The sequence below is a fragment of the Panthera uncia genome, chromosome B1 (assembly GCF_023721935.1).
Source record: "Panthera uncia isolate 11264 chromosome B1, Puncia_PCG_1.0, whole genome shotgun sequence".
Classification (NCBI taxonomy): Eukaryota; Metazoa; Chordata; class Mammalia; order Carnivora; family Felidae; genus Panthera; species Panthera uncia.
The window spans coordinates 111,491,262-111,498,270 of NC_064811.1; positions in this window are offsets into that span (position 1 = coordinate 111,491,262).

A 7,009-nucleotide genomic window follows, 5' to 3' on the forward strand; every position below is an offset into this window, starting at 1 on the left:
CCTGGAGTACTCTGACATTTAGAGGTTGGGGATATAGAATATGATGTAAATAGCACCCACTAGACTTGTATAGTACACTTCTAGCACAATACTCTCTGGTGGCCTTGGGACCAACTAACAAGGGGACTAAAAAGGAGTCACAGAAGTAAAATGACCACCCGCACAATGTTTAGGCAACATACCTTCAGGAGAAAAAACTCCTGAGTGGGAATATCAGGATGCTTTCCCCTGGGGTTTTCTTTGGAATTGTGAAGCTATGACTTTACTACATTTCATGCAAGGGATTTGAGCTCCTGAAGGAATACAACAAGGATCAGCTAGTATTTTGTGTGTGTGCTGATGATTGATTTTTCCAAGCCTTTTCAGGTATATTGCCTTTTCAACCAAGTGATAAGCTTCTCTTCTAAGTGTATTCTCCTCTTTTATGTTTCTCAATGTCTGGAGTCTGAATAGTTTCTCATTTATAGTGAGATGTACATATGTATGGCCTCAGCAGATACATTTTACTTGATCTGAAAACAAATCAAAGATAAATTAAACAAAATGAGAAATAATAATTTGCATCACTTTTTCATTCGGTGAACAGGGTCTCACAAGATTGGAATCCGTGGTGTTTCTTGTACCGTTTCATTCCCCAGCCCTGTCAAAATATGAACATCTAAGTGGAATGAGTGGGATTCCAGTGCTTAAGTGAATGTGTTTTTTTTCTTTTTCTTTTTTTTTTTTTTTGTTTCTTTATAAACAAGTCTTTTATGCTTGATAGGAACAAAAGAAAAGGAAAGAGTGGAAAGGAAAAGAGAAGAAAGGAAGCATAGAACAGAAAAAGTTCTATACTGGGAAAGTATAATATAGCACTGGGCTTATGGAAGGAATATATGCTTATTTCTAATCTATTGCTCTCAGAAGGAATTTTTCAGGAGTTAATGTGAACAATTTATTAGATTTACATGCTAATTTTTTTTAATGTTTTTATTTATTTTTGCGACAGAGAGAGACAGAGCATGAGCAGGGGAGGGACAGAGAGAGAGGGAGACACAGAATCGGAAGCAAGCTCCAGGCTCTGAGCTGTCAGCACAGAGCCCAATGCGGGGCTTGAACCCACAGACTGTGAGATCATGACCTGAGCCGAAGTCAGATGCTTAACCGACTGAGCCACCAGGCGCCCCTACATGCTAATTTTAAAGCCAAATTATCCATAAACTGTAACACTAGTATATTCACCAGTGGTAGGATATTTAGAAATCTTAATCCATAAATAGCATGGTTATTCCTGTCTTTCTTTAGGGGTCTCTGATGTAATTCCTCCCAATTTCTAAGTGAAATCTTGTATTTCATTGATTTCTAAATGTCATTGACTCTAAGTAAAATGCACCATGAATTTAATAACACAGGGCAGAAAAAGAGGAGCACTACATTAAATATTAAGATATATCTTCTTTTTAATTAGCCCACTATACATCACTGATTTGAAAATTAATTTTGAGGACGCCAATATAATTTCTCAAACATGAATTCGATGGCTTTAACAAGTTAGGTCATAATAAAATATACCAAATTTGGACAAATTTCTTTTATTGTTCTTTTCTCCACAGGTAATTGCTGGAGGTTGGTTTGTAAACTCACAAGCTCTTTTTGTTCTCGCTCTGTAATGTTAGCTACATCCACACAAAATACATCATTTTATTTTGCATAATGACCTTTTAAAGATAACTGCAATCATGCCTATATAACAGATACAGAATGCATAGAGTTGCATATCTATCTGGTTTGAATTAAAAATTTTTCTGAAATCTCCAAGTTCATGCACGCAGAACTAGTTTACTCTGTTTTAACGCTATTAGGTTACACTATTATTTTATTTGTTTCCTACATGATGATTATTTATGTGGTTTTCTGATATTTGCTGTTATCAACAGCATTTCCATGGTTATGCTTCCTTACCTAAAATAACTATGAAGGGGCTTTTGTGGACTGAGTCACTGGCATCCATGCTTTTGGTTTTAAGAGAGACCATCAAGTTGTCCAGTGAAGTGAATACTCCAACTTACGCATCCACCTGTTGTAAACAAGAACTTGCCACAAAGTTTTGCCAACACTTGATGTTACCCATTCTTCTTGCTAATTTGACACATTTCCTCAGGACAGGTAAAGTTGATTAAATCGTCACACACTTATTTCTAAGTGTTTTTTTGAGCACTTGGATTTGGATTTTCTGTGAACTACTCTCTGTACCATCGGGCCATTTTCTATTGTCTCCGCTCAGGCTGTTAGAACAAAATACCGTAAAATGGGGGGCTTATCAACAACAGAAATTTATTCCTCACAGTTTTTTTTTTTTTTTCAACGTTTTTTATTTATTTTTGAGACAGAGAGAGACAGAGCATGAACGGGGGAGGGGCAGAGAGAGAGGGAGACACAGAATCGGAAACAGGCTCCAGGCTCCGAGCCATCAGCCCAGAGCCTGACGCGGGGCTCGAACTCACGGACCGTGAGATCGTGACCTGGCTGAAGTCGGACGCTTAACCGACTGCGCCACCCAGGCGCCCCTATTCCTCACAGTTTTGAAGTTTGAGATTAGGGTGCCAGCAAGGTCTGGTTCTAGTTAGCGATCTCTTGCCGACAACTGACTTTTCCGGGAAAAGGAACAAGCTAGGTCTCTGGCCTGTTCTCATAAGGGCACTGATCTCGTTCATGAGGGCTCCACACTCAGGACCTACTTACCTCCCAAAGACCCCACCTCCCAAAACCATCACATGTGGCATACATTTCACTATATAAATTTTGGAAGGGGGTGCACAAACGTTCAATCCATAATATGTATTAAGTATAAGATTGTCCTTACTCTTCACGTTGATACTTGTAGCTAAATACACTCGTGGTTTTTGCAGGAAAACAGTTGTAAAGCTGAAAGCATTTGTTTGTAGTCTGTCATTTGGCTTTTAATTTTTTTTACAGTGTGTTTTGACAGACATTGTGAAGAAAATTTTACTTTGAATGTAGTGAAACTCGTGTTCTTTTTCTTTCTTGTATTGTATTTTCCTTGTATTTTTTTTCTTTCCTTAAACAGGTTTTCCTACTAGAAGTTTTTTTTAATAGTCTTTAATATTTTCCTTAGTAATGTTAATCTTGTTTCACCTATGTGTTTTTGATCCATCTGGGATATTTTGAGTGTATGCTCTAAGATTGAAATTTTATTTTCACAGCACTTTTTATGGACAAGTCTATGCTTTATCTGTCCTTTTTAAAATTCCCACATTTGGAGAAAGCCAAATATCCACATGTCCATGAACTTATTTCAGAATTTTGATCTATATGTCTTTTTCTTTGCCAAATCACACTCTTTAAATTGCTATCCAGTTCAATATGTCTTGATATTTGGTATGATAATTTCCCACCCTTATTCTTTTTTTTTCCCCTTTCTGTTATTGTATATTAAACTTCTATGTGAATTTTATAATCAGATTGGTTTGGCTTCCATGAATATCTCTTTGAAATTTTGACTGAACTTACCCTGAATTTATATATCAATTTAGAGACACCTGAAGTATTTACAATACAATGAATGTGATATGTTTCTCCAAACTTACAGCTCTTTCTAAAAGTCTTATCAATAAAGTCATACAGTTCTTTCATAACAGTCTTACATGTTGTTGTTCTTGTTTTATTGTTAGACTTTTGCTATTTTTACTTTACTTATATATTCATCCCTTCACATCTTAAACAAATATTCATTGATTGCCTGATTCCTGAGAGGCACACTGTTTTAGGTGCTGGAAATATAACTGTAAGAAACAAAAAGACAAAAAAAAAAAAACACAAACAATCAAGTCCTTCAATGCACAGAGCTCATTCTAATGGAGAAGACAGACAATAAACAAGCAAGGAAACATAACATGTGATATGGTTTTAACTGCTATCAAGAAAAATACCACTGGGTTAGTGGGTAGGAAACATGCAGTTGGGTGTTTGGGATTGCAATTTTATACAGAGTGGTGAGGGAAGTCTTTAATGATATTGGAACAAGTATCTGAAGAGAGAACGCAAAGTTTGCAAGTATCTGAGGGATAATATTTCAGAAGGAGGAGGCAGCAAGTATTCAGCCTCTGAAGCAAGAAAATGCTCGGCTTATTGGAAGAATAACAAGGTTCTAGTGAGGCTCCAGTGGATTGCACAAAGGGGAGAGACAGATGAAGTCGGGGAAGAAATTGTTGGAAATTTAAAGTTTCGATCTGAATGAGATGGGAAGTCAAGAATATTTTGAGCTGATTTCTCTTTTAAAAGAGTAGCCGACCTCTTTATTGACAATGAAAAAAAGAACAAGAGTCAAAAGTGAAGCTAGTGAGGAGACTATGGAAGTAATACTGGTGATTAAAATACTATTCTGGATGAGAATGATAGCAGTGAAGCTGATAAGTGGTTCGATTTTGTATTTGATGATGGAATGGAGTAGAGTATGGAAGAAGAAAGTCAAGGATAACTTCAAGTTTGTTGGCCTGAGCAACTGGACAGCTGACACTGTCGTGTACTCTGGTGGGGAAGACTCCAGGGGAATAGGTCAGCAGCAGGGAAGAGCACTTTGGGATGTATGAATGAGGCCTTTATTCTAGTCTTTTTAATTAGTAAAGTTGCTGCCTGAAAACTTATTTCTGAACTTCCCTCTGACAGTATTTCAATGTTTCTGAGCATTTACATTTGCCAGTTGAGTCTTACATTTTCTTCTGCAGATGTTCGTATTACCCATAAATGTTAAAAAATATGATAAAAAACTTCTATAAAATTTACCAACGAGAAGCTGTTCTAAGGCTCCTTGTGTAAAAACAAACGCCTTCAAAACTCATGGGAACTTACAAGGCCGAAGATGTTACTAACCCTATTTTAAAGACGAAAAATTAAAGGCAGAGGGATATTCAGTAACAAGTAACATGCTCACTGTTATTTGGTAGCAAATTACAGAGATGGAATTTCAAACCAGGCAGTGCTGTTCCAGAGTTATGTGATTACTTTAAACTACGACACTATATTGCAGAGTCTAATGACTTCCATTCTTCTTTTTTACATCTCTCATTTCTTTCTTTCTATTTATTTATTTATTTATTTATTCATTCATTTATTTATTTATCCTAATGCATCAGGTAGGAACATGAGTACCATATAACAATATGGGTGACAATAGGTACTCCTTACATGTGATGCCTGAAAAGATGCTTTTGTCAATTTAAGGACATTTACTTTTATTTTAAATTCACAACGATTAAAAAAAAAAGAATTGGTAATGATTTCTGTCAACTATTCCATCTGTAGAGATGATCATATATAGTTTCTCTTTTAAACTGTTATTTTAGTAAATTGCACTATAACGTTTAGTAAATTGCACCATGCTGAACCACTTTGTTACCTGGAATTTAACTTCCCTAGTCACAGAAAATTACTCTTTAGGGGCTCAGTTGGTTAAGCTATGGACTCTTGATTTCCGCTCAGGTCATGATCTCATGGTTTGTGGGATGGGGTCCTATGTTCGGCTCTGTGCTAACAGTGCAGAGCTTGCTTGAGATTCTCTCTCCCACTCTCTGTGCCGCTCCCCCATTCTCTGTCTCTTTCAAACTAAATAAATAAACACTAAAAAAATAGAAAAGTATTCTTTAAGTTCCTACTGTGTATAACTATGTAGTTTCTCTGCTTCATTTTGCAAACATATGGTTGTCTTTTAGTTTCATTCTCGTCTGCTCTCTTCTCCTAAAATACCTGTTCCTTGAAGGTTTGCCACAGTTCATCCAATCTGGGTCTGATATCATTTAGGCTGTTATAATTCAGCACATATATTTCATTGATTTTAATTATAATTCATCTAGTAAAGATTCCAATTTGTCTTGGACTAATTTTCTTATATTTATAATTTTGTAAAAGATTGCATTTTGTTTCTAATTTCAAATTCACTTTATGTTATTTTGAGTTTCTCTATTACATTAAAAATATCAACTGTATCCAGAATTGTGCACAGATTTCTTATTCTGAATGCAATGAGTACCTATCACAGGTCTAAGGCCATTTTTATTCTCTATAAATGCGTTTCATTGTATTTTTGTTTATTGATTTTTATTGTTTTTAGTTTTTATTTTGTATAACTTTAAAAAAAGCAATTACATGTCCTTTATGGACCAGTTCAAAGCCATTATTAAATTTCATATGTAGAGCAGTACATAGGGCTGTATCAGTTCTTACTTTCAGGCATTACTACTTTTGCTCCAATATCTGAGAACAGAGCTCCCCACCCAGGCTCTTGGGAGCACGGTGACCCACCACATGACCACTGTGTTACCTGACTGCATGTTCTTTTTATGCATGGATCGAAATTTCTGGTCTCTTTCAGATTTATATTCACATATTCGTTTTTGTAGCCTGTGCATCATTTCTGGAGTTAGGTTTCTTTATGTCTTCTTTGTACCATCATGTTCTGGAAGTCAATAAATAGCATTGATTTATCCATAAAATTAGATGTTATTTTTTCCTTAGAACTTCAGTACTACTTTGTGAATAATCTTTATCATATTCAGCATCAGGAAAGTTTTTTTTTTTTTTTAATTTTTTAGTCTCTCGGGTATTACTCAGGTTATTCTGGTGACATGTTGCTTTCTATAACCCATAGTAATAATCACAAAAATCATAGGATTTTGTCATGATTCGTATATTTTAAGACTGGCAGCATGATTTAGGGGCATATGGCAAATACAGGATATATTTAAATCTATGAAACTGGATACCTCTTCATCCTAGCTATTATCATAGCTGTTCCTCCAACAATAAGCTTTAGCTTAGAATGCTCATGTTTTCAATGTCAACCTACCTGCCACCACAGTTGATTAGTCTTAGGATGGTACCTGACTTCAATTAGGCTAATAACTGTCCTCTTCCTTTGTCATGGTTAATTGATCCAGGATTGTCTATTTGTCTTAAGATGGGCAAAAGAGATCCCCAAGGATTTTAACTTTCAAATCCCATTCTCTCTCTTCCC